The sequence below is a fragment of the Tympanuchus pallidicinctus genome, unplaced genomic scaffold (genome assembly GCF_026119805.1).
Source record: "Tympanuchus pallidicinctus isolate F22 unplaced genomic scaffold, pur_lepc_1.0 scaffold20, whole genome shotgun sequence".
Lineage (NCBI taxonomy): Eukaryota > Metazoa > Chordata > Aves > Galliformes > Phasianidae > Tympanuchus > Tympanuchus pallidicinctus.
Genome location: NW_026294722.1, coordinates 8,219,170 through 8,247,040, shown reverse-complemented (window position 1 = coordinate 8,247,040; position 27,871 = coordinate 8,219,170). Strand labels below are relative to the sequence as shown.

General features: G+C 39.7%; 1 protein-coding gene across 8 annotated transcripts in view; it reads left to right on the top strand.

Annotated features, from left to right (window-relative positions):
- EYA2 (EYA transcriptional coactivator and phosphatase 2) overlaps positions 1-27,871 on the top strand; it is a 91,123-nt gene that overhangs the window by 7,504 nt on the left and 55,748 nt on the right. Inside the window, exon 1 of one of the 8 annotated variants that reach the window (XM_052683476.1) lies at positions 4,350-4,467. The exons of 6 other annotated variants lie outside the window; for them this stretch is intronic. The gene's annotated coding sequence lies outside the window, so the exon portion shown is untranslated. Of the gene's footprint in view, positions 1-4,349; positions 4,468-7,363; positions 7,546-27,871 lie in introns of those variants that run through there. One more of the 8 variants, XM_052683473.1, reaches the window with a different exon arrangement.

The window sequence follows — 27,871 nt, the reverse complement described above, 5'->3', positions numbered from 1 at the left end:
AAATACTGATCATGTTAACTTCAGCTGAAGCACTGCTATGCAAATGCATTTTTCTTTCAATTTTTGTGGCTGAAACGGCTGAAATATTTTATTTTAGAATTGAGCAATAGTTTTTATTTGAAAAGAGATGTTGTTTATCCATCTTTTATCAAACTAAAAAGCACAGGTTTTTTTGATGACATGTAATACTTATGAAAGCAAAGCCTTTGAACATTTTATTGGCTGTGTCCAAATTTTTCTTTTTTAAAAATATATACTATTTGGTTTTATAAAACTTTTTTTTTTTTTTTTAATTTATTAAACTCTTTTGTAAAGTGCCAAATTGATGCTCCACCTCTCCACTGAGATGTAGAATTAGGAGTGAGTCAGCTTTAATGCTTGTAGCAAAATAAATCATCTCTTTCACTGTGCTTAACTGTGGGCACGTATATGCTAGATCTGGTCCTGATCTCCCTGGTTTTCAGTCATCTCATTTAAATAAGGAATGTCCCCTATTGAGAGGGAACACTTTTAAATCTTCTGTATCTGTTGCATAAGTGTATTTTTTTAAAAAGTTTCCAGTTGTAAAGGCTGTCAGTGCAAGTCAGACTGACTTCTCTAGAGTCCAAGCCTTGCAAAACAGGAGCAGGAATTGCCATGTCTCTGTGCTATCTGCACTCATAGGCCTTATTAGCAACTTGGCAAAGGTCTTTTGCAGCAGTTAGCAAAAGTGAAGAAATCCAGATCCAGTGGAAGCCGTACAACTCCCCAGGCAGGAGGTGCCGCAGCCCTGGCCGTAACAGCAGATGGAACCTCCTGCACACAGAGACCTTTGCAGTGATTTGATTCCATCCAACATCTTCTATGACCTAATGCTCCTGGGGGTGTTGGTGGAGCTATCTCTTTAGCAGCAAAATAAGGCAGGCACCAGTTATTTTTATTTACTGCTATAAAATAAGCAAGATTCTAATTCTGTTTAATGTTTGTAGGCTGTTGTGTAAATGTCTACTTTAGAGGAATCTAGTTTGTAATAAAATTCAGTACTCTTTGAATAAAAATCAAACTTAGGTTTCTGACCTAAAACGCACCATCCTTCAGCAGTGCTACAAATATGTGTACAAGGCAATGCAAGGCTCTTCTGTTCAGAAACTTTGACAGACGTTTGCTGTCTCTCCTTAACATGAATTTCCCTCTTCAGTGCTTCTGCACCTGAAAATTTTAGGCAGTAATTTGAAAAAATCCATATTTACCTTTATCATATGATTTAATTTTGTTTGTTTGGCAACCGTCCCTCCTGTTGGCTGCAACAGATTCGGATAATTTGAGAAAGAGAAATGACTGGGATGAGAGACTAGGGAAACAAACTGAGTTTTCTATGAAATATTTGAGATCTTGTAAAACTTATGAGCTGGATTTGAGACAACACTTATATCCCCCTGCAAGGTTGGGGGTAAGGGGTGGAGACGATGGTTTAGAATAGAAAGTAATAAAGGATGCTACTGCTGGAAGTAGGATGCGTTGATGTTAGAATCGAGTGTTTTCCTTCCTACATACTAGTACTGCTTCTTCCCCCTATCCCTGCTGCCACAAATCAGGATTATTCAATCACAACGGCAGTTTATCTGTTTGCAAAGTGGGATGGTTGCTTAACAGTGCACAGAAGCATCGTGCCCTGGTTTAGGATAGGAAGTGGAAAACGAATATTATTTTGAACTTGAACTTTGTGAGCAGGCAGAAAGTAATTATCAGAGCTGGAACTCCCCCGGGAGAAGCGGGGGAGTGATGCACCGCACTTGTAAGAAGCGCTGTGGGATCTTAAATATCTCGTCGTCTTTAATGCTTTGGTTTTATATTTCTGCTTTTTAATTGATCTTCCACTCCTCATTTTTTTCTTTGGCAAATGGTGGAAGAGACAATTGCATGTAGACTTGGTGTTCTGTATTTATTAATAGATGCTGCTTCCTTTCTCTTGCTGATGGGGCAGGGCTGATTTTACATCTTGGTCTTGGTGCTGCTTTCAGTTGTAAAAGGAATTCTTTCACTACCTGGGTTATTTAATAGGCTACTGATGGTTAAGAGCATGTAACTGTGAAGCCATTGAATTACAAGTTCTGAGTGAGCCACTCATGTATAACATTATTTATAAATCATAGAAGTTTAGAAGTTTATCTGTGTTGTAAAATACGAAACAGTGTCAGTCTGCAGTTATGAAGTTAATATTGTATCACCTTCTTAGTAAGCACATAGCTATTAAAATACTACTGTGAGCTCTTTGTAGAAAAAAAAGAGAAAAAGAAAAAAGGCAAATTTCAGTCTTCATTAGTTTTTCACTATTTATTTATTGTTGTATTGCTGTGACTTAAGCAAACTATGACCTAAGGTTATTTTTTTGCTGCTTCTTCACAAGTTCCTCAACAAAGAATATCACCATTTCACATTTCCTTAGAGACTGTACAGTACCTTCTGTAGACACTGAAAGTATTGTTCTGTATTAAGTTAGATAATTAAACAACAAAGGAAAAAGATTTTTGCTAACTTTTTAATGTCAAATAGGATATTTTGTTCTTGGGAAGGAGATTCATCTTTAAAAGATAATATTCATTAATATAAATATAGGAAATAAAATATGTTCCTGATGGTACTTCAACATGGTGTCTCTTTGATGAAGTCTGCAACACTATTTTACTTCTTTATTAACAGAGTTTGGGGATTTTTATTTTTGAGTTTTAAGGCTAGCAAAATTAAGTCACTTAAAAAACTGGGGGATGATTTATTGTAGCACAGTAGGAGAAATTCGTCTTGAGATTTTAATATCTTCCACCTGGTATAGAAATAAAAAGAAAGTAGTCTTTAGCTGGTGACTAATTTGTCACTAATACTCAGGGGTTCCTTCATTACAACGCAAAGATGTCAGTTTTGAGAGAAACATACGGTAAAAGAGCCGAGTGCAACTTCCTGTAGCAGACACTTAGAAAAAGGAGAAAAATAAAGGTCTGGAAAGCAGCTGAAGCTGTGTGAAGGAAGGCTCTAAAGCTATCAATCAGGGCAAAACGATTGGGGAAGGATTTTACCTGAAGGCTACAGAGGTATTCATTAGGACATGTTCAAGGAGGAAAGTCACTCGATATGGCTCCAGAGGAGGAGCCCTGGCAAGAAGTAATGCCCTGACTGACGTTCAGTTCTCCCCAAAGCGCACGTACTGCATTCTGTCTGAGGAGGAACTGTATTGTCGTGTTGTTCAGTTTCTTTTTTTAAAGGCACTGCTTACTGATGTCTTTTATACTTTGTCACGGTGTTCGATGACTTGCACCCAAGATGTAGCACAGTTTAAAAGAATACTGCTAGAGAATATCTGCATCTACTGACAGCTCAACCCCAATGACTAAGCATCTCTTAGTTACATCAGTCTCAACAAGTTCCTTTTGCCAGCAGAGAACAATTCTGGTGTCCAGAAATTTGCATGTCTGGTGTCATCCCTCTGCTGCAAAAACAAATCCTTGGTTTAGTTCCCATCCTTCCAGAACTGTGGTTTCATGACAGTGTAAGTAAGGAAGGGGGACTGTGAGCAGCCGCAGTACTAGGAGAGAGTGCTCCTCTGTGCTCACATTGTGTTAAAACAGACACAGAAAAACAAGAATGAGAAAGTTGGATAGAAGACATGTACTTACAACCAGCTTTAGAAACAGGACATAGGCAGTGAAGTGTGCAGCTGTGCCAGCGAGCTCTGCTGTGTGTGTTTTACCAGGGCAAGTGTTGCAATAACGGTATGGTTTCCACTGCAGGACTGGATGCTGTCATATGCAGCAGCAGCTCTGCTTCTCTAAGGCTTTCTGTTTTATTCTTCCCCTGCATTTAATCCAAACGAACAGCTCGCTCAGGGAGCTGTGGGCTGGCTCTGTGCTTGGCAATTGTCTATGACAGAAGCAGCAATTCAGTGTCAGGACTGCAGCAAGTTAGGCGTAGGAAGCAGTGGTGAATGCTGCACCAGGAGGCATACGTGTAAGAAGCAATATTCACGACCACTTTGTGGTAACAGCGTTCAAGCAGCAGTGGAAGCCCTGCTGTCCTGCAGCTCCCACGCCGTGTTCACACAGTTCTCTGTTTCTTGCTGGAGATCGAGCTTTAATAGTAGCTGTTCTGCAACTATTTGGAGACTTGTATTTTGTCAGAAGCAGATTATTGGAAAGAAATGATTGATTTTGCTATGTTTCTTCCAGTTTTAATATATTCGTCACTCAGATCACGAGGAAGTAAGGCACGGGTGACCAAGAAACGTTTCTGTACTTAGGGTGGGCGCTGGCCCTGTCCATGGGCGGTGCCTCCTGTCAGGAGCGCCGCGCCGTTCCTCCTCCCGCGCTCACCACAGCGCTGTTTCCCGCCCTTTTTCTCCCGTCCTGAGGGGGTTGCTGCTGGTTTGAGGTGGCGACAGGGAGGGAAAGAGAAGGCTGACAAAGGAGGCTGCTCTGCTTCTCCTGTGTCCCACCTGAGGTAAGAGATACGGAACCTAAAATTAGGTCCCACCTTCTCAGAAGTCTCTGAGCTAATGCCAAACATCCTGTGGGCACGGTGGTCCTGCACAGAAAATTGGACCTGTGCTTTCCTGATCTGTAGGGACTGGATCCTTTAAGTGCCGTTTCTACGAGGGGTGCTTTTTCCAGGTGAATGAGAAGGGCAAGGATCCTGCTCTTTGCAAAGGAAGAGGGGTTACGTTGAGAGAGATCTTGCTGAAAGCTTAACCTGTAGCATGTGAAGATGACCAAGTGGTGTTACCGTGTCAGCAGGCGTTAAGAGACCCAGCTGCTGTGTTGGCAAACTAACATTTTTGGAGTCTTCTCTCTTTTTCTCAAGAGCCTTACATTCACGCTTTCATCCAGGGAAGTAAGTTAGAAAAGTTGTTTGAATGGCAGTGGGTTCAGGAGAGAGCTTTAAGTGAGCATTCTTACACTTATTCTGGCAAGCCAAACTCTTGCCCAAAATATTGTCTGCCATTCCACAGACAGACTGGTTGTCTTTTGTTAATTGTGCAATGGGCCTTTAATTCTACGGTAAACAAAACCTGCTAGTCTTGTGTTATCCTTCTTGCAGCCAATTCTCTTTTGCTCAACACCTCAAGCAGAACTTGGTTTGAAATCCAATCTAGCGAGGTGCTGCCTCCCATGGCAGACATGCTATTAAGGGCCACAGATGTCTCCTTAATGAAAGGGTTTTGTTGTGCCAACACGATGCTCTCTGTCCTTCCTCAAATGGATGCTTTCTGTGTTTGGTGCAAATACCATTACCAGAAGAAACAGTATGGAACTTGCAATCTTGTGGTCACTGGAACATGAACTTCTGAGATTTTTCTTGGCATCTACTCCTAAAGGGTAATGCATATTGGGCTTTTTTTCAGAGTTACTGAAAATCAGGCCTTAAGTTGTTTCTGGTTGGTCTTTTGTTTTTGTTTTTTTGTAGTGCCTCAAATGGTTTATACACTCTAATGACCTCTGACCTCAGTAGGTACAGCTTGTATTATAATCCACAAATCAAATATTATTAAAGAAAAAATAACAGAGATGTGACTTGTGGAGGCATTTTTCAGATGGTCCCTGACAATGATTGATGAAGAGGTTGGATTTTTGCGTATGAAAAAGGGAAGCCAAAATTTGACTGCTTTAACTTGCAAGTTTACTGAATACAGGTAAGCTTTGCACTGAGATCTTAGCCTAAAAGTTACTCAGCTATCCCTGACACTGTAAATTTGAAGATTTCCAGGCTCATTTAAGTGCTGTCAACCAAGCCTTGTGTTCAATCCTAACCACTTTTCACTTCTGTTAGGAAGGCCTGAAATCATGAGACCTTGGAAAAGAAACTGTATTATCCTGACACGAGTTTAAAAGAAATATTTCTTCCAGATTGTAAATGTCCAAAATATGCTGCTCAAATTTGTTCTGTTCAGTGTTAATGTACAATGGTGAAGGTAAGTGGCTATAAAGTCAGTTTTCATGTTTAATTAGTTGTGCGTGTGATTCATGTATTCTTTTATTCTCATTCCAATTTCATGCCAGCCTTGTGTTTTTATATTGCTATGAGTTTGTATTTCAAGGTAATACTTGTAGAATGATGGCTCTCAGCTTTCACGGACATCCTAAGTATATTTTTGATCTGAGGATTTTAGCTCTACAGATATTGACAAGTAAGTTTGTTTTTTTTTTTTATACAGAAGAGATGTGATCCAGTTGTCTTTAACAATGCATGTAATCTCACAAGAGGAAAACCCTATTCTTATCCATTAAAAGCTCTACAGTTAAAGAACTGTGTGGTGAAAAAAACCTGCCAAGATTTCTTCTTTAAAATAAAGATGACAATGGCCACTTGCCTGATGAGGAAATCTTTTTCTCCACCCTTCTATGTAGCAGCTGAACTGATGGAAGTCTAGCTGTTGGCAGCATCTAAGATGAGATGCTTACATGTACTCTGTAGCCAGCCACTATGTTCACTGATACTAAACACCCTTGAGCAATCCCCACTAATTCCTGTTTCATTTTCTTGATATCTAGTAGAGCTTTTTGGCTCTCTCTAAGTGCATTAGTCAACTGCTAAGATGAATGCATGACCTGAAGTACACCTGCAAAGTAGTTATGGCCCCCTGCAGAAAGGACTGAGGTACAAATACCCAACATAGATTCAAGAATTGCTGACTCAAAGTCTGCATGTTTCCAGGGAAGTAAAAGTAGCTATCACTTAAGTGGAGAAGTGATTTAGTTACAGTGTCCTACTTGAGTGGTCATTAGACCATTAGAATGCATTAGAATGGTCACCTTGTGAGCAGTGAGGCTGTCTCTATTAGCAGTTGTGTTAGTAGACTGCAGGTATGGTATCAAGACTGGATTAAGTTGAGAGCTGCCATGACATCAAAAGGGGTGACCTCAGCCTTGCTGTGTTTGTTTCTCCTTCCCTGTGCTGGTGTACCGATCATGCTGTGAGGCAGAGCAGCTCACTGATCTAGCTGCAAAGAAAACCAGGAAAAAAGCCAGCTGCTCTTCTGGCTGACAATGGATTCATGCGGCTGCAGAAGTCTGCAGGAGCCTGTGTCTGAAGAAAGGAGAAACTAGTGTTGTATCTTTGGTCAGACGCAAGATCTTTGGTTTTTACAGTTACTTGAAGCTGGTCAAATGCTGAGATGAATGATAGTGCAGTTTCGCTGCTACCCTTGATAACTGAACTTCAAGGCAAACAGTTTGGGAAATAAATGAATTTACAAAGTGTAGTCAGCTTGACTGATAAGGATTAATCAGCTTGATGCTTTAGTATATAAATAAATATAGATAATGATGTAATAATATGTTAATATATAAACTTACATTACTTACCCGGCTTGGATTTCTAATGTACGAAGTCCTGTTCTGTTCCTTCTTCCTGAGAACACCTTTGGGCAGATGTTTTTGAAATGTGCATCTTGGCATATCCCAGAGGAGATTCTGAGCAAGATGTGAAAGTTACCACTGCTTTCTTTGAAGAGAAGCTGGAGGAAGGTCATGTTTACATCTTGAAATTATAAAAGCATTTGCTGCAGCGGGAAGAAGACAGGTATGATTCCCTCCAGGCACAGGCTGAGAGAAAAATTTTCAGTGGATAATAGTAAATAGAAGGATCCTGATTTCATTCCCGTTTGGGATCTTATCAGAAGTGCCTTCCTTAAAGTCCCACACATCTTAGTAGAACAGCCGTGAGAATTAGGAGTCCTTAATTCCTGTGTTTCTGAAATCACTGGTGCTTTGGATGCTTAAAAACCTCACTGAAATGAGCTATAGCAATCCCATTTTTGGTTGCAATTTATACAACTTGGAAATTATATTTTAAATTAGGATTAATTTTCCCACCAAGTGAGGTTGACTGACTAGCTACTTTAATTACTGAATATAGGTTACATATCTACAAGAAAAACTTCTCTCTGACAAAAGCATATTATGTCTTGGCTCTTAATAATAACCAGCTCAACTTTAATTTCACAGCTTGCTGCCAACAGCTGCCTTACTAAGACATAGTACTCATATTAAATGAAATTTCATGAAAAAAAGAAAAAGGAAAACTCAGTTCCAGCTGGATTGAAAATGCAGTTGGAGCACTTCTATCCTGCATATAAAGCTGCCATCCGCGTAAACATTCCAAATTACTTTTTCATTTTTAATAATGAGGATCAGACCTTTTCTTATTATTGAGGCCAGTGTAAGATATTAGAAGCATACAATTTCATTCAGAATCCATTAGTTATTGGATCCTGTCCAAAGTTAAGTATTTGAAGTGTTTTGGGAGAAACTCACCTTTTAGTTTCAAGATTTTTGACAACTTACTTGGAAGAAAACCCTGAAACGAGCAGACCAGTCCTGCTTGGTAGCTCTCGGATGCATTAATTACATCATTTTCTCTTGGAGCTGCTGCTCATGTATTGTTGAAAGCCCTGCAGCTGATGAGTGCTTGCCCAAACTACCAACAGGAATCTCAGTTAAATTATCGCGCAGCCTCTCTGCACATGGAAAAGATTAATTCTCGTAGCCACAAACAGAATGAACACTTTGTACTTACAATCATAATGTAAGTTCGTGCTGAAGTACAGTGACAGTAACCAATTCCGTCCCAATAAATTCACAGTTCTACTAATCGTGTGTTTTAACAGCATCTTGATCCCAAAAGGATCAAAGAAGCTTTGTTTAGCTTTGGGTCCCATCCCTCGTTGTTCTTCCTCTCCCTTTGCTCCCCATGAGCTCAAAAAAACCATAGATGAGATGAAACTCAACCATTGTCGTATAGTCCTCAGCAGGGAAGGGCACTTTGCAAAACCACAGAAAGGAATCTTTAGCCAATAGAAATGACAGGAAGTGTTGTGGGCAGACAGAGCACAAACATTAGAGCCTGCTTTGGCAGGAGTCAATATCAACCTGTCTAAACTGCCATAAAGTTCTTAAGTGATGGTAAAGGCATTGGAAGTTAAAAATTCAACATGTTTAACAATTACACTGTACTTGCAGCAGTGTCTGTTTGCTACTGTATGGGAAGGTTCGTTGAAGGCACTCTGATCTTTACCAAATGTGGCTAAGAGTTCAAACAGCAGCATTAGCTCAAGGTAGTGGAGTCAAGAAGTATGGAAATGAGTGTCTGATGAAGCAGTATGCAATATGTAGTAAAGGTGCCAACAGTGACTACATTTTGCCCTTAGGTAGATGAATAATGCTCACGAGAAGCATTACTGCCCTGTAACTGACCTTTTGGTAAAGTTAATTTTGTCCCCAGACCTCTGCAAAGGCCTCTTGTCCATTGTTGCATGTGCTGAGATGTTGTGTAACATGATGTAGTCCCTGAGCACTGTCAGGATTGGTCTCCCAGTAGTTTCCAGTGTTGTAGGATGGCATCAAAACCCAGGACGAGGTTTCTGAAAATTAGAGGGGACAAAACAAGCTTTACTGAAACTACTTTGAAAGCTGTTTCATGCTTCAGGCGGCATTTGGTGGCTGCTGTACTGCAGCAGCAGAGAAGGGCCCAGCTCCATACTGTATGGAACTGAAGCACTGCCTGTCTCGGAGTATTCATTTCTCATGACTTCAGGAAAGTGTGTGGAAAAACAGGGTACACACAAGATACAAAATTGCCATGGACAGGTAATGATTGTGTTACTAAGTAAGCCAAAGATTTTTTTTTTTTCCTGCTTTGAGGCAGCTCCGTAATTCCTCACTGCTGAAACATTCTACTCCATAACCTAGAAATCCTGCTTCTGATTAAACAAATCTTTTTTTCAATACGAATCTTGGGCTGAGTGGCTGCAATTTTCACCATCATAAATGTTTTCCAGTTCCGTCTCAGACCAGTACAATGAAATAATTATTAGTTGCACTTATGCACATATATCCATCAGAATTAGCAATTATTTAGGGAAAAACAAAACAAAACAAAACAATTTGAAATGCTGAAAAAAGCCCTGTATGCTATTAGAGAAAATCCTTTCCTGGTATTAGTCTTACTTTAAGATGCCTTTTTCTAACATTATTGTCACCTTGAACTGTGCTTTGTTTGCTTGTTTACTTCTGTCTGGATTCTATGAAGCAGAGATTAGAGCCAATATTTAAAGCAGCATTTATTACCAGCAAAAGAAGCAGAAAGTGCTGGGGAGAGAAGAGAATGTGAACATGTTTTTATATTCAAAAACATGTTTCTGGCTTGGGTTTTTTTGGAAAGGGAAGGTCCAAAAAAGTGTATTGCAAAGACAGCATTACTTAATGTCTTTGTAGATGGGCATGGCAGAATAAAATATACATTTTTTCATATATCTTGGAAATATTTTTTAAAAAGATTGAGTATCTAAAACTATTCCCAACTCTAGTATTTTCTCCCACATCTAACATAAAGTGCAAACCTATTTCTGACATTTGATCTATACTGTCCATAGGTCTTTTATATACACAGAGGGATTTACTGCTATGTAATCAAGCTCCTGAAGAAAAACGTTGTCCTTTTATTCACAAGGGATGACTGTAATAAATTAAAATGGTTTCCCATTAGCTTTCCCTACTTAGCTGAACCACTTAAAATTACTTTGGACTTTGCCCTTGTCTGACCTCCTCACCTTTCTCAAACATTTCTGTTTCCAGGAGTGCAGCAATGGTCCTAGAGCCTCATTTCTCTGAATAGTTGCAAATCATTTCAGTCTGGAAGCAAAGCACCAAGGTGGAGCCCATTTGGAGTTAGAAGAAATGTTTAATGGTTTTAAAAGCCTAATGCCCTGTCTAACTTGAAGACAGTCTGTGGTATCATAGGTTGCTGTTTGTATTAAGAGATGATTGTGGTTTATTTGCATGCATATTTTTCAGTAAGACTGTGTTAGCAAAATGAAGGTAGGTTTGGGCATTATTTGTTTAATTACTTCTTCAAGATTTCTTTGGCAATAATGGCTTTACCAGCTATTAGACAAGACTGTAGAATAGCCATGAGCAAAACTGAGGGTTGTTTGAGCACAGATGTACATATAAAAAAGCATATGTAAGGCACTGTTCCTTTGCCTATTAAATGCAACTAGAATTGTATTGATTTACAAAACAAATTGCTTGTCTGTAGCATTTGTTCTGTCAAACATTCAACTATAGTTTTATAATTGATGGTATGTAAAAGTTAAATTGCACGCACATTAATCAGCTGTGCTCAAGTTAACAAAATACATGCAGTTCAATTCTGAATTGTCAGTTTTAGTTAGGAAATGAATCTTTTTACTAAGTCACAAGTCTTGTGTCCTCCTGTCTGTTGCTTCTCTTTGTATTCATTTTCTAAATTCAGTTTTTGCACTTCTTACTGGTTTGGCATAGTAACTTCAAGGTGACTCAAGATGGTCTCAGTGCAGTGTTGCAATCTGAAGAGCCATAAAGATGTTGCTCTTGCAAAAGTGGGACAAATGTCTGACTTCAGAGGCACCACTGGTGGAGAGCCCCCCCAGGTCACCATGAGTACGCACTCCCTGATAGATGGTGTGCTTATTAATGCTTACAAATTAATGGTTTATTTTATAGACAATGAAATTGGATAGAACTCCAGCTGTGTCTCAGCCACCCATGTCAGAGACAAGTAAATACATTAGGGAGAGAGCTAACCAAACATTTCAGAAATCAGTGTGCTTATGGAAAGTAGTAACTGAAAAACAAGCTCAAATGGCACTCAGCAAAGGTATGGTGCAGTAGCCTAGTTTTATAGGAATTGCTAGATAACGTCAGTCCAAATGTTTCAGGAAAAGATCCAAAACTGTCCTTTTCTGTGCTGTTCCAGTTCTGAAATACTTTTGTTAAGTGAGGGCTAACTTGTCAGAACAGAAAGAACAACTTGGCTGGTTGCAGTGAAGATCTCACATCTCAAATATTTTCAGCTATCTGTGATTATTCCACATAGGTAAAAATAACTCATAGTCTCCATAAACTTGAACAAACACAGGGAAACCACAAGCTGACTGCAAATGTTGCTTGAAGAAGAAAACCATACCCTGTGTGTCATTGATCAAAGTCATCTAATCACAGCTGAGTGCAATTTAGTAGTAGGAGTGTTTTCTGGTCAAGAGGATGCTGGGACCAGGTGGGGCAGTGTGTGGTGGTCATATGTTGGTCTCAGGTACATTGTGCGACGTGGGGAATATCTGCATAGGAAATGTGAAAAAAATGCTAATATTTCTGAGACTATTTTTAGAATCTCTATTAATGTGTCTTGGGCTGCTGGGGTGCCAAGGGCAATATTGTGAGCAGTTGAGAAAAGGAAATATGTTCCCTAGTTTTTGCAGTTTCTAATGCACGCTTGAATCCTGGGAGGAAAGAAGACTTAGCAGGGTGTTTGACCACCGAGCCTTGTTTCCGTTCCAAAGCAAACTCTGGGCTTTTTGCATATGAACATATGCAAGATTCATAATCTGGCACTATATTATTTGTGTGCATACATAACCTGCAATTTATTAAAGATATCCTTGCTGCAGCTCTCTGCCTCTGCACCATCTGGGAAAGATGCAGAGATGAGAACGTTCTTAGCAATTGCAAGAGATTTTCTACAAAACCACTGGCTTGCAAGAGCTTATCACTGGTGAAAGAAGCATCTCCGGCATTTCATAAATCATCAACATTACTAACATGCTGTTTGGAGATTTGTATCATTAGCAAATTAATCATATTTAGGAACACTCCCATAGCAGCGTTGGATGAGAAGCCATGCAATGCCTTCTGCCAAATAAACTGCAGAAAGTGGGACCTGCGGGATGAAATGTGGGGAGGAGAAGCCAAAGCACAGCTTTCATATTACCTCAGTGTTATCCCTGATAGCAGTCTTTAAAAATATTTAAGCAAAATAACAGTGAAGATCTTGTCTAGGAGCTTGACTTATGCTATAGGCAGAATATGATGGAGAAATGATTTCTAGTTTTGACAAGGAGCATCCACAAAAGTTTACTCGTTTGCCTTCCAAGTCTGTAACATCTCTGCTGTGGCTCAGCCTTGAAGTACGAACACCCACCAGACTGCTGTCATGTAAGGAAGAACGGGGATGCTAGGAGTTGCAATTTTTTTATGGACCAAAGGGAAATCTCATTATGGAGTGAGATCTAAACCTGAAGTTCTGCCTACTTGTGTACTCTTAACTAAAACCGTAGTGCTTTTCTTGGTAGAAAAACACAAAAGTTTTGGTTTAACTGAAGATAATTTTGCCAGCCTGTTTAGAATTTAATCTGTACACTCAGTTATTCTTAGAGACACCCAGTGTTCGTTGTTTTCCCCATGAATTCACTGAACTTCAGTTTTGAATTCTGAATTCAAATTCCCTTGGTAGCTTTTCCCGTGAATTATACTCTACAATACCTACTTGGGTAAAAGTTGCCATACAGCAAAGGATCATGTTTATTCCACTGCTTCTCTGATGTAATCTTTCCCCTTCAAAAAAACAAACAAACGTAAACCACATGTTAAAACAAACACAAACAAGTGCTATTGAATTGTGCCACTTTTTAATCACTGGACGTTACCTGCAAATTTAGTGCTACAGCAATACAAAAAGACCAACAGAACCAGCTGGATATTTGATAACTGGTTTATGCACAGCCTTTCTTTGGCTTTTTCCTTGGCATGCACTAGGAAGCATTGCAGCTAACTTCAGCAGCCAGGAGACAGGAGGGTGTACTTCAGATCTTGCCATACATTGCATTAGTCCACAGACCACCACTATGTTTTGGTATTGCAGCATAAGACAGGTAACAGCCATTAGCAACTAAACTGACTGTGTAAACTGTGTGTGTTTCAAACCAGCTGTGAAACTGGTCTGCTAAGGTCTTCTGCTATGTCAGTGGATGCCAGCAACTTTCAATTTAAAATGCTTTTTAATGCTTTGTATGGCACTGGATACATTATAGAGAGCTGAATTATAAACTACTTTTCAAAATATCCATGATTCAGCTGCTTGTATGGAAAAATGTATACTCAGCTTTTGAGAAAAACCTTGACTCTTAGAGCTCTCAGGGTCAGGCTCTTCCTCTAAAAACTTAGTTTTTTGCGTGTGCATACTTTTCAAGATATTTGTCCCATACATTTACTGGCAAAGTGGTATGTGACAAGACTAGAAAATAGCTGCCTTTTTTATTAGGCTTTATTAACTGTTTCTCTGATGAGCCAGAAATTTGAGTTCTTCTGCATAATCCCATGATAGAGGAAAATAGATGAAATGTAATTCTTTCAGAAGCACATTTTGTTTGTATGGTTTTTGTTTGTTTATTTTTGTGTTCTCCATTTCACAGAAAGGAATAGAGATTTTATTTTTCAGTTAGTGTTCCTTAGCATTTCAATAGGTTCTTCTCATGCCCATGCTTCAGATTTTTTTTGACTTTTTTCTCAGGTTCTTCTGTTTTTCTGTTTTCTCACTGATTTTGTGTCTCTAAGCTTCCACTGCCCTGACTCACCCGCATGGATAAAGAAAGTAGTTCAGGAACCACCTTAGAAGTGAGAGATGCAGGATATTGAGACATTAGGTGATCCACAATGCTACTTTGTGAAGAGAAGCCAAATGAAGGGAAGCTGGTTCTCTAATTGTGGCATTTAAATTCCATGCTTAAAATTGCAGCTAAACTGAGTAAATTCAGTTTCTAGGCTCCTAAAAATTAAAAACCAGCAAGGAAATACACAAACTTTCTTTGTGATGACAGCCTGTAAAACCAGCAGCTGTACAGGGGTTAGCAGATTGGTTATGCTTAAAGTGAACCATGGCAAGACATGTGCTAACAGAAGATGCACAACATACCTAGCACCTATTGCTTGAGGGTTAAAACAGACCAACTGGAGTAAAACGACTGGGAGAGAAGAGTTATGCAGCCAAATGTGAATGAAAGAGAGAATTTAGGCCAAATGTGAATTAAAGCGAGAATGTAGGCATGCAGAAGTTGGGTGTGGGAAAGAGATGCTATGTGGTCTAGGAGAAAATAGGAATGTGAGACTTAAGCTCCTGTTCTGTACTGACAACTGCAGGCAGTGTCTGCACTCTCCATTAGAAGAGTGGAGAAAGGCTGTCAAGTGGTCAGAAAAAGTCAAAAATATTCTGCTTTCATGGCATTTTAGTAGGTGTACAACTGATCTTCTGACTTGGATTTCTATATAGCTTTCTCTTTTACCTCTTTGTGCTGATTTAACAGTGTAGACAGTTATCTTCATGATTTTGAGCTCAGCTTGCTCAGAAGTGGAAAAATGCAGTATTCTCTCCTATACAAAAGTAAATAGAGGTAGGCAGATTAAATACAAATCATCTCTGTAAAATACTCTCCTAACAGGAAACCTGTGACTGACTGAAGCTGAATGCGAGTCTTCCTAATGAGAGCTCTAACCATGGGGTCATGGCATCAAATCGGTCATTTCTGACAAAGCAATTTGAGGGATAAAGAAGAAAGAACAGTCTTTTACTCCAATTTTTGTTTTGCAGAAATTAAATTAAAAAACCTGAAATCAGACATATTTTACTGTTTCCTTGCATTTCACTGGAGTTAACAGGACTGCTCTTCTGGGTGGAAGGAATAGAGATGGCAACTGTATTTCTTTTGGAAAACCAAGCACTGCATACAGATATTTTGCACGGCAGTTGATTTTTGGTAGCTCATGTTGCAGTAGCCATTGCAAACAGTGAGGGTCAGCAAGTATATCTGTGCACATTGCTAATGAGTCAACTGGTTTTATCTGTGTCATCCTGCAGTAGCCCAAAGAAAGAAATTTTTGTTGGTTGTAGAAATTATTCCATAAAAGTGTCAGAGAGAAACTGTGCCACAGGCGATGAGCTGAAGTTAATCCAGTGTCAGGAAATGCATCAGCATTGAACTAGGTTGTCGAGTTGCTCTTCTGGGCTGTGAAAGGGCAAGGGCCTTTGAAGTCTTGTGTGTGTGGGAGAATATTGCCTTCTAGCTAAGGATATTGCAGATCAAGTCTGAGTTTTAGGCCTAAGGCAGCTGTCACCTTCGTAATGTCATACGTAAGCGTCTTCTCAAATATCCAAGAAGAAAAAGTTGACTTTTGATTGCAGCTGGATTTCCTAATCTGTAATGACAATATTTTCTGCGATTATGTGCATGAACTCAAGGTAGCTGCCATGTTCTCTACTTGCAAGAAATTTTCCTGAGCTGCTTTGCAGTCCTGAAAATGAAGCCATCATCCTGACACTCTTGTGTTTGTGGCAGTCCCCTGTTTTGCCCTGGTGCTTGAGCAGCTTCGGAGGTGCTGAGCTGCAGAACAGCTCCCCTTAGAGCTGGACTGTGGTGATCCTGAGTTGAGTGGTGTGTGACATGGTAGGAAGAGAACTGCTCTTCGCTGAGGCAATCTCGACTTTAAGGTGCTAGTTTTGTCACTGAAGCTGTAAATATCTTCCTGTAAAAGATACCATGGTCTGTGGTCATTTAATGTTGTCCTCAGATTTCAGATTTGACAGTTCTGTTTGGAGAACTTGCAGCCCCCTGGGAAAAGGTTGGGTAATAGCAATTAGATCCTCATTTTTTAATTTTTTTTTCAGTTTGTTTTTTGAAGGGGAAGGAAAAAAAGGGCAAGGTCAAGTTTTCACCCTTAAACCCAGTCTTTCCTTTCATTTGTGCCAAATGAGTTGCAACACAAGGCTGTAACTTTTATACCTCCTCATACAAACCCTATGGATATCGCATTAGGACTGCTTGTATGTATTATTTATGAAAAGTGCATTGTTACTACTGAGGATCAGATAAGTAGCTTGAAGACTATTGTCTGCTTTGAATGTTCTTTTAGGTTTTAGTACTAGCCAGACTGTCAAAAACTCTTAATACATCACGCACAGTTCTGACTTCTAACTAGAGATTGTCTGCCTGGAGCAAGTAATCTGCTATTTGAGAACAGGGTGCTTGAAGAGTTTTAAAATTTGGGAGAATTTGATGTAGGGTGTGCTAATAGGGATGAGTTTAAAAACTTAACTAGAAGCAGTTGAAAAAATGCTGCTGTTACATGGCTGTCTATTCTTCACCTGTGTGAAATAAGATGGTGGCATCTGTTCAGTTGCAGACAGATAGATGGCCATATCGCAGTTCATCAGACCCTTATACAGAGCACAGGAAATCAGCCCGTGCTCTTTCAGTTCAAGCTGGGAGTGGAAGAGGGAATGGAGAAGAAAACTTGCATTTCTCTTCTCCATTCTATCTGTATTAAAGAAAAGAACAAAGAAAAAAATGCATACACATCTCTTTCCAGAGCACTGCTCCAGCCTCACCAATTAGGAGCAAATTTCTTCTTAGGAAAGTGTAACTGAGAAGTACTGGAAAGAGAAGTGTGTTGAGACAGATGTGTTCTTGTATGGAAAATGCATTTTTTTTTTAAATTCAGCATAACTTGCAGTTGTGCGCAGAGGTGCTCCTTGATAGTAGGTACCTGATGGGTTCTGTGGACTCAGTTTGGTGTGATGGACATATGAAAGGCACTGTTATATTACCTTTGGCCCCTGCTACTGCCCTTAATTTTGACATGCCATTGTAAAAACCTTTAGTAGGTGCTAGATCAAGTAAGTGGTTAGCTGATTGGCATCTTTGTTCCAGCAGTGAAACTGTGGTCTTTTTCATCACTTTTCCACTTACTGCTCTGTATGCTGTTTATGGCAGCGAAGGCAAAACTTTTCAGTGTTTCTGCCAGGTTTTTTTTAAAGATCATGGTGTTTGGTGCCAACTCTTGTCTCTCCTGGTGCCAGACTTGGCTCTAGTCACAGCTGTTTGACATTGTTAGGCTTCTTCAACAGTTGGATTACATGATGGTGAAAGGAGGAATAGGGATTTTTAAAAATTCCAGCTATTCAAATGCAATTGTCACAGGGGGAAAAACAAAGCGGAAAACAAAACTCCTGCAGTTCAAATGTCAGTGTCCCTCTGTACTTTGGCAAGACATTTGAAGCCTGCTTAGCATCATATAATGGCACTTTCAGGAAGTGCTTTTCTTTATCAGATCAGACTCTGCAAATTAAAACAAGGATGTTTGTGTGAATGGCATTGGGCTGATGCACTTCTCGTTTGGTGTTTTCATTTCTATACTGCCCTGCAGTCTGTCAGTTACCGAATGGCAGGATCACTGAAACGTTCTCCTTAGCCCTTCCTTGGCTGATAATCACCTGTGGTCATTTCTGTAAAAACCTGTCTCATCTTGAAAATAAACCTGATGCTAGCAGCTTTCTGATCTTGAACCCACCTTAGCTTTCACTTTAATGTATTGTCACACCAGAACTTGTGAAATTAGACCTTAGCCCACCTGAACCCTCAAAGTGTCCCATTTCTAGGCTATTATTTTAGTCTGACTCACAAATACCCACAGAAGCAGGCTATTAATTGAATGAATATTAAGGAAAACACTTGTGAACATGTGCTCCAAGTAAGTTTCTTCTCTGCTTAGCTGTTTTTGCACTGTTAATGAGTGTGAGTGACAAACTTAAGTGAAGTTTTTTAGTCCAGTGTTGCTTTTTATGAGTCTTTTTTTCTAACATGCCCAAGATATGCAACTGTTAGCTTGCATTACTTCACTCACTACTGTTGTACTGTGGCTCTTTAAAACAAGTCTCTTGGTTTTTATCTATAAACTGTCATCAGTCTGCTAATTCAAAAAAGTGTTTTACAACGTTCCGGTTAGTGATATAGATACAAAATTTACAATTTGTTTATTTTTTGTCATTTTTTGTAACTGACTTCCACTACAAAAAAGAAGTGTTTACCAGCAGAGAAACTTCTACACAGACTCCTGAAGAACTTAATATAAACAATAATATTTTCTTGTGTTTTTAAAAACATAGGAGCTCAGTGCTCCTAAAGATCTGTATCTGATATGCATAAATAGTTGCCAGTAATGACTGCATAAACCTTTCTTAAAATTTAGTGTGTCTTCCAAGTGTGTCTTCTGTCTTCCAAGACCACCTCTGCTCGTTCTAAACAAAGATATAGGATTGTGACTAAGTGAAAGTTACAAGTTTATACATTTATTTCAACACAATATTTACTAAATCCAAATCAGTAATGAGACCTGCTCCGAGTCCGAACAAGTAAAGTGTATCCAAGTAGAGGTAGAGTTCATAATTCAAGGGCAATTAAAGCCTTGCAGCTTCAGGGTCAAGTAGTCCTGGATAACCACTTACAAGGACTATTCAGAAGGAATACCTCCTATTTTGCATTGGCCCATGATGTCAGAAGCCGATGATGGTGGTATGGCTGTAGAGGTTGGGCCTTTCCACCAATATTTCAATTTGTTGCTGTGTAACACATGGGGCAGAGCGGCAGTCTGACAAAATGGTGTCTGACTTGGAAGTACGTATGAAGCAAAGGTGTGCCACTGGATTCCTCCACGCGAAAAAAATGGCACCCGCTGGCATTGTTGAATGTCTGTGGAGACCAAACGGAGGGTGTGAGCACAGGGAGCTGGTGGGTGGTGCGTTTCAGCAGCGGTGGCAGCGATGTGAAAGACAGGCCATGTTCTGGGCAGCCTTGCACAGCTGTCACACCACAAAATGAAGAGCATCTCAATCAGCTCATCCATGCATATCGATGGATTACAACCAGGGAACTGGGTGTGGAGCTGAGTATTGGCTTCAGTGCGTTGGAAGCGATGGTAGCAGTGTGGGAATGTTGCAAAGTTTGTGCCAGGTGGGTCACACGAATGCTCACATAGGAACAAGAATAACACCACGTGCAAGTTTGTCAGGACCTACTGAGCCAACACAAGGCTGACGATGACAATTTCCTGAATTGCAGCATTGCTGGTGATGAGCCATAGTGCCACCACTGAGCTGGAATCAAAACGGCAGTCCATACAGTGGAGACGTGAATTCAGGGCCCTCAGTGGGTAAAGTAATGTGCGCTGTCTTTTGGGATAGGAAAGAGGTGATCTTTTAGGATTTCCTGAAACCTGGACAAACCTTCAATTGACTGCTGCATTGAATGCTGACTAAGCTGAAGGCTCAACCTTCCAGAATCAGGCCAGAGAAGAAGACTATCATTCTCTTGCACCAATGACCATAATTCACATTGCATCAATAGGGAGAGCAAGGTTGGAGTTTGAAGGATGTTTTTCTTTAGTGAGAATGTACAGGCCTCTTGACTTCATTATTTAATGTTCAGTCCCAATTTTGCAGAACTGGGACTCGAGTCCTTCCCACTCATGCCATGTTGAGCTTTGGGAATTCATTGCGTTGGCAGGCAAAATGTGCTTAGACCAGTTAACAGAGCTTGCATCCCATTGCCACCACAGATATGTTAAATCAGCAATTACTCAGGAACTTAAAACTCTGATTTATTGATACGTTAGAGAGGACTACTTCAAAAAAACCCTAAACATAGAGAAAAAAATCCCCTTCCCTCTGCCTGACCCTAAATCAGAAATCTATCAGGCAAAGAGAAGCAACTAGAGAAGCCAAAGTGGGGTGTTAATTTTCTTTATTTCTTATGCATAATAATGGGATACCACAATGATTTTTTTTTTTAATTTTTAAGTACAAGGAGCCAAGGGTGGCTGCTCAGATTCCAGACTTTGAGACCAAGCCAAAAGAGAACGAAGTTTTCAGGCACGTTGTTACATTTTCCACTACTTCCAGTTTCTTAAGAGAGTGTCCTGAGTTCTAGAGAGTCCACACACTTTGTTGCATTTTATTTTGATATGTAGAAGATCAGTTACATCTGGAACAACGAGGCTGGCATTTGTGTTTTCCCTCATCAAGATAGTCGAGAAATAGAGGAAATATACCTTGAATCTTTTGTACACTTAAGCATTTTTTGCTTGTAAGTCCTTGAGAATGATGTGCAGACAGACAAGATAGTCTTCCCTTTCCCAACCAGGGGTAAGAAAGTCCCAGAGAAAGAGCTTTCAGCCTTTTACGTGTGCAGCAGACATTTCTCTTCATGTCTTCTCTGGTCTCTGCTTCTGGAGCAATGTTGACATGGGGGATTTAATCAAGGAGAAGGTACGTCATTCTCACTCCGGCCTCACCTGTACTGTTATGCTAGAGTTTTTCCTCACATCCAAGGTCCCTTTGCTAACGTACATTTCATAGTTCTTTTTCCCATAGCTTTTTTTGAATTATTATTCCCTGAATGTCACTCTTTTATAGGCTGACAATAGAGGTGATGACACAAGCCTGTTATAAAGGGGCAGCCTTACCTTTCTCACTGAGTTGTTGGAGTCAGTGCAGGACTTTGACAGATTTAAAGAGTAAATCAAAAGGGTGAAGAAATTCTCATAGTCTGGGAATGGAGAATTTTTGGATCAAAAATGAGTGAGAGAACATGCCCTGAAGGACAGCTCTCATGCCTCACCTCTTTCTTGGCTGTTTGGGATAGTCATTCATCAGCACGGGTACTGGTACTGCAATGATGTAACAAGTTTTACCTGAAAATTTTAAAGCACTTTCCAGTGCCTAAAAAGGGCTTGAATGAAAGCTTTCTCACTCTTTCAAAAGCCATGATACAGTCCTGAGCATCTTGTCCAAACTGTTAGTCGTAGATCCTCCTTCGACAACGGCACATCTCTCCCTAGTGGATGTCAGAGCCAGCCATGTGGCACTGTGCACCCTCATGCCTCACTGCGCTGCTGCGTGCAGGGACTGCTATCAGCTCCCCTCTACCCTCCCTTAAGCAGCAGAAGAAAAAGTGAGTTTTCTACTGAAGTTCAGTTCTCATCAAGATAGGGTGGAAGGGTCTGAGTGGGGCACATGGCTCAAAGTGGGTTGTTTGCAGTAAGAAGCCTGTACAAATGAAGATGTTGCTCTGTAACTCATGGATGTGTTCAGCCAGCAGCCATAGCAGCTCTCTGCTATTTCAGGCCTGTTTGGCTACTGCTTTAGTGTGCTGTTTTCACAGCTCATTCCCTCCTGAGCCCTCTATGACTTGTGATAACATTTTATTTTATTTTATTTTATTTTGTCTCATCCTGATTCACTGACTGTATGTATTCACACAAAGTATTAGCTGGCAATACTTTCTCCTAGACTGTGCTGTTATTTGGCCACTGGGATCCAGGTGGGTGCACCCAGGGTGTCACAGGTAGGAATAGGATAAGTAACAAGAATAAGGGATAAAAGTAACAAGAGGACTCCAAAGCAAAAAACATTCTTGTGCACTCTGTAACAGAAGACAGCGTGTTTCAGCATGAATATCAAAGTTATCAGCGGTTATTTCATTCCAAATCTCCTTGTTTTTCTCTAAAGCATACTTTCATAATTTAGTTTTAAGTACATTCTTAGCCCTTAAGAGTCTGAAGAGAAGTGGTAAGAGGCACAGTTCTTTGGAGTGAAAAGAGACGCCTGTGTTGTAACAAATAAGTCTAAGAAGCCAGGCCCCTGCTGCAACCTGTCTGTGGAGCCATGAAGCAGTCCTTTGGTGTGATGGGTCTTGGGTGTGCAGCTGGAGCGGCCTGCATGGATTTCTGCAGCCATGAGCAGCACCAGTGGCCAGTGGTATCTGAGTAGGAAGAGGCGTTTTGTAATTGTGAATGTCCAAGAGAAATGTAGAAATTGGGAGGGATTTTATGCACTTGTGTTTATGTGTATTTACATATATCTGTACATATATACATGCAAGCAAATTTAATTTTCAAGTGACTCCATGTTATAATCTTGAAGTGTTTCTTTACCTGCCTAGCTTTTATATTTGGTATTTAATTGTCTGCAACAAGAGAGTGGAGCTGTTCTTTGGCAGACAGTGAGGTCTTTTGCAGATGTTGCTCCATTTAGCAAACAGGTTCTCTAGGCAAGAAAGGCATTCTGAAAAATTAGACTTCCTCATTTTGACTTATTCAGAGTGAAATTCTGCTATTGAAAAAAATATTCTGCTATTGTTTAAAAATATTAATATTATTAATAATAAAATATTATATAATATATGTAAATATGTATTTTTATATTTATATATTATATATATATTTAATATTTTTATATTTTATATATTTTTATATATTTATATATAAATATATTATTTATATATTTATATATAAATATATGAAATAATAAAAATATTAATATTATTGTTAAAAAATATTCTGCTATTGTTTTAAAAAAATACAAAACCATAACAGTGACTCACAGCAATTATATAATGTATTTCCTGGTTAGGCTGCCAAATTGAAAGTCTGTGGTGCAAACCCCATCACTTTGAATTTTCAAGTTACTTTTCAGACTGTGCCTTCGTAGGAAACAGTGGTGAAGGTAGCTAGCCTTGTGTGTTTGCATGTGTTCTGATGCCCTTTCAAGTGCTTCTAGCTACATTTACCTTGGAGTGATCAACCAGAAGATGCTGGTGCTTCCCCTGCTCTATCTTCTTTCAATCTTCCCGGGGTTAATTGCAGGAAGTGCGGGGGGATCACAGCCCTGCCTGCTCCCTTTCTTCTCAGCACTGCTCTGTGGCTGCAGCCTGGGGGCTGGGGAAAAAGCACCCACAGAAGGGAGTAGTACAGAAGCCTTGCTAGGAGTAGGAAGAACATATATTGATATGAAGACAGCAAGCTTTGTTTAAATCAACAGGTCTGAGACAAGAAACAGCATGTCTTCAAAAAGAAAAAAGGTAGTAATAGAAAAGCACTCTATAATAGCAGGTGAAGAAGCCTGGTGAAGCAAGCCAACACTTCCTGAAATTCAGGACATTCAGGGAAATGAGACATGCAATTATTTTTGCCAGTCTCAAGCACTCAAAAACCATAAGGCAGGCATCCTTTGAAAACAGATGAAATTGACTCAGAATTCACGTGATAGGGTTTTTCATCAGTTTTTTACTCAGTGAGTTGGAGCAAGACCAGAGACTTCCAATGGAAGTGAAATTTTACTCAGAAAGACTTGTTGCCTTAAAAAATAAAAAAGTGGAGAAAGATTTTAGAGCTCTTGGCATACTTTGTTATGTTTAAACAACAATGATTTCAGAACTGTGACAGAAATGGTCTCCTTTGTGATCTTTTTTTCTCAGCTACTAAAACTGTTTAGAATTAACATAATAATAAAAAAAAAGGAATTTGGAAATTTTAATTTTAATCCAAACCAATATTTTTCTTGGGTGAATAATTTTAGATATACATGGAATTATTGTGGAAAAGGGCTGTTTGTGGGAGGACTGTTTCTCATTGTGATTTTTTTTCTTAATTTCATTACTGAATTAACAAGCCTAATAGTTATATAGGACTTGGGTGCTTGGGCTTTTATTTCAGGAGCCCAAAAAGGTTGGTTTTTTTTTTGTTTGCTTGCTTAAACTGAAGCAATACGTGCTTATCTCTGATACTTTATTAGAGTTCAGCTTTTATGAGTGTGGTGAGCTACTCCAGTGCTGGGCTAAAGAAAAGGTACATTTCAGAAGGCCAACAGTGAGATTTTGAGGTGGAGTGATGTATGTACAGAAGAGCAGTGATGAATGATGTAAGCAAGCATAGCTGGAGAGCATTGCACTTCATTTTTCATTTCAGATGTGTTTTGTCCATTGCCTGTCTTATCAAAAAGTTTTTCTGCTGTTCCTTTTGTTTTAATTCATACCCTGAGATACTCAGTGCTAGTGAATAATGTACTTATGCATCCCCACCCACAGATGCTGTTCTACTGCAAGTCGTCTTATTTTTTGTGTCTGCAATGGGCAATGATAAAACCAGACATCACTACTGCTTTTATTGTCTGATTATAGCAGCAAAAGGTATCTCTCAGGAGTATCAACAGCCCGAGGCACACTGCCCTGCAGGTCACCTTGAAAGGATATCTTGTCATCAGGACTGTACTGTCAGTCTTGTACATAAGCATTAATGCCAACTCAGGTTTAACTTTGTGTCTGTTCAGCCTTTCCTGCATACATCTACCAGCTGTACTCGTGAATGAGCTAAGATTCATCATGAAAGAGTAAACAGCGTAGTGGTTTTTGCCTGCTGAAGCATTTTTGAGTTCTTGAAGTGTGAGGAACAAAGGATCAATTATAGATAGAGAGAAGGCTCCAAACAGTGTGAGAAGGAATGCACTGACAGAAGAAACGAAAGTAGCTTCCCTGAAATACAAGGGTGGATGTAGCCAAAATCTTCAGTGCGGGAGATTCCCTTTGTTGTACTACCTGGAAGGTGACAGTGAGGTAATAATGTTTTCCCTGCTTATGAATAATTTGGTTTTTTGTATGTGAGAGCAGGATGAAACAGGGAATGCAATTATTCAAAGTGTAAAACTTAATTCCCAGAGAAAATTAATGAGGCATAGTGGCTGCTTTTGAAAATTTGACCCAAGGAAAAAGGAACCATCAGCAACGAATCTTATAGTACTTCTTACCTTCTTATCAAAGGTAGACAAACCTGTAGGATTGGGACTTTTTTTGTTGTCTGTTTTTGTTTTTTTGTTTCTCTGAATCAGAGGGAATGAGGAAGATGGCATCTCACTGTTTTGCAGCTACATTTTGGTAATTCACTCTGAAACAAAGTGGAAAATCAGACTTTTTTATGATGAGAAGCACTGGGGTTGTAAAGTTGAAGCTTTCTGCTTAGTCATCTGCACTTTTTTTTTTTTTTTTTAAGAATAAAGGTGAAAGCAGTTGTTCAAATAATGAAAACCAGATAAAGTCATGGAAGCAAGACAAAAAGGCAACTCTTGTAATTAGGCTGAAGTATTTCTCTAGCCCTTCTCTTTCCAACAAAGCTAACGCTGAGGGCTTGGCTTGTACCAGTCCTGCCTTGGGCTCTGTGCTGGCACATACATATGTTTGGGAAGATTTAGTGTTTGAGCTTGTATTTGGCCGCTACCCAGATCAGTAAAAATTGAGATCATCACATCGGGTTGTTTCAGGGAGAATCATTTCTAGATTTGCTTCTCCCCTTGTGAAAAAACTTTTAAGTATCTTATCTTTCCCAGTGTAGGATCAGAGAAGTTTTTCCTAAGGGCAGGAGTTTGTTGTGGAGTAACCACACCACCATGGTGGTTACCTGTTTCAACCTTTCAAAAGATAATCCATCAGGCTGCTTTCTGGTTCTCAGCACGATCAGCACCCAGAGGGCCTTGCTGACTCAGTCTCCACACTGGTTCTGCTTTGGTGTTGCATTTACTCCTATCTTTGAGTGCTGTGCTGGAAAGCCCTGGGATTGCTCACTGTATTGATCTTCAGGTCATGCTTGATGGTCTTGAGCTGGGGACTGGCATCACTGCCTTCAGAACTTCATTGTAAAAGAAAGTGTGATTTGTAAATTATCCCGGCACCTTCACCAAAAAATTGAAACTTTGAAATGTTTAATTTGGCATTTCTATCTTGAGAATGATGGAAAATGGTTTTCTTTTTTATTCATAAACATCACTAAAGAGAAAAGTCTCTGTTCTTGGCAGAGGTTTGTGGGCCAACTCTAAGGGCAAAATACTGCTTTTTGAGTAGGGGATTCTAATGGAAAAGCTGAGCATCAAATTCACACAAGGTTCTTCTTAATTATAGAAGCCAAAAGCTCTTCCAGATGTCTGTCAGCCCAGCTTGCTAGATGCTGCCATCACTGGTTTTAATAAAAGCTCATATTCAGCAAATTTACTACTGATTTACTGTATATTACTTTAGCCAGAAAATGTTTTTGCTCTAAAAAGCAAACAAAGACCTGATATTTTCATCAGCTGTGCTCCAGCATGTCATTTATTACGCTGAATCCTATCCAGGATCCATTACTTTATTAAAGATTTTCAGTTGATTGCCATCATTAAAACCGGAATTTCGGGAACTCCTGTGTAGAAGTACGTAAGCAAGAAATACATATCAACAAATCGGTAATGGTGCATGCAGAACAGGCAAAGCCACTCACAGAGCAAACACGTACATGACATGCACAGCCAGACAGGATTTTCTGTGGAGAGCTACCCGTTTGTACATGCAGTTAATGCGTGCTCTAAAGAAAAATGGGAGCTGAGAGGGGGGAAAAGAGAAAGAAAGGAAAATGTTAAAAAAACAAATGAGCCTTTGCGTTCAAAAGTGAACAGAACAAAACCGAGAGAGTAGCTAATGAAATCTCTGAACAATGATGTAATTAAAGTGCATTAATCATTATAAAATATCATTTCCCTTTTAACATCTGCTTCCATTCACTTGGCAACAGTCTGGTCAGTGTCATGAATGATGGGGTTTGAGATTGTGTTGAAGGGCACGTGTTATCTGAGAAACAATGTAGAAACATCCCTCGCTTGACAGGATTTGGGATGGCAGTGCTTTTCCTCCTGTCAGGTAACAGTGTTAAGGAAATAAAGAAAAAATTAGACATTGTTTACAGTGGAAAAGAAAACCCAATATAAAATGTAACCCTGCTTTTTCAGCAGTGCAAGCAAAAATTTAATTTTGGTGCCAAAGGATTTGAAGAAAGTAATTTCCCCGTGAAAACGGAATTTTAGGAACCGTAGTTGCTTGGAGGAGCAAGCAGCTCGTTCCTGCCTCTAGAGAAATGAGGACCACCACATCCTTCCTGACTCTTTTCTCTCTTGCAGCCTGGCTGTGCAGTCAAAAGAGAGAGATTAACCATTTTAGGAGAAAATCTCCTTTTCCTCTGGCATAGGCAAAGTGTGCAGAAGGGCTGCAGCCATTTCTTATTGCCTGTCAGCCTGGCTTGAGGCTACCTGCAGATCGGACTCACATGTGCTTCAGTGAAGTCCCTGCCTGCACTTGTTCCACTGCTGTTAGGACTGAGTAGAATTTCTGACGGGCTGTGTTTTGTTTAGGATTAGGTGAGGGGAGTCCTGAATTCCTGCTTTAGCTCTGCTATTAGGCTGCGTCTTAGGATGGTATTTTTAAAGCTGGGGACTGTTTTTGTGTCCTTGTTCAAATCTAAAGTCTCATTGCATTTTCATACATTTGGTAACATGGACAGTGATTGCAGGTGTCCCCTTTGCACCTGCATTCATACTTCTGTCTTACTTAATCTTAGTGTCTGCATCTGCAAAG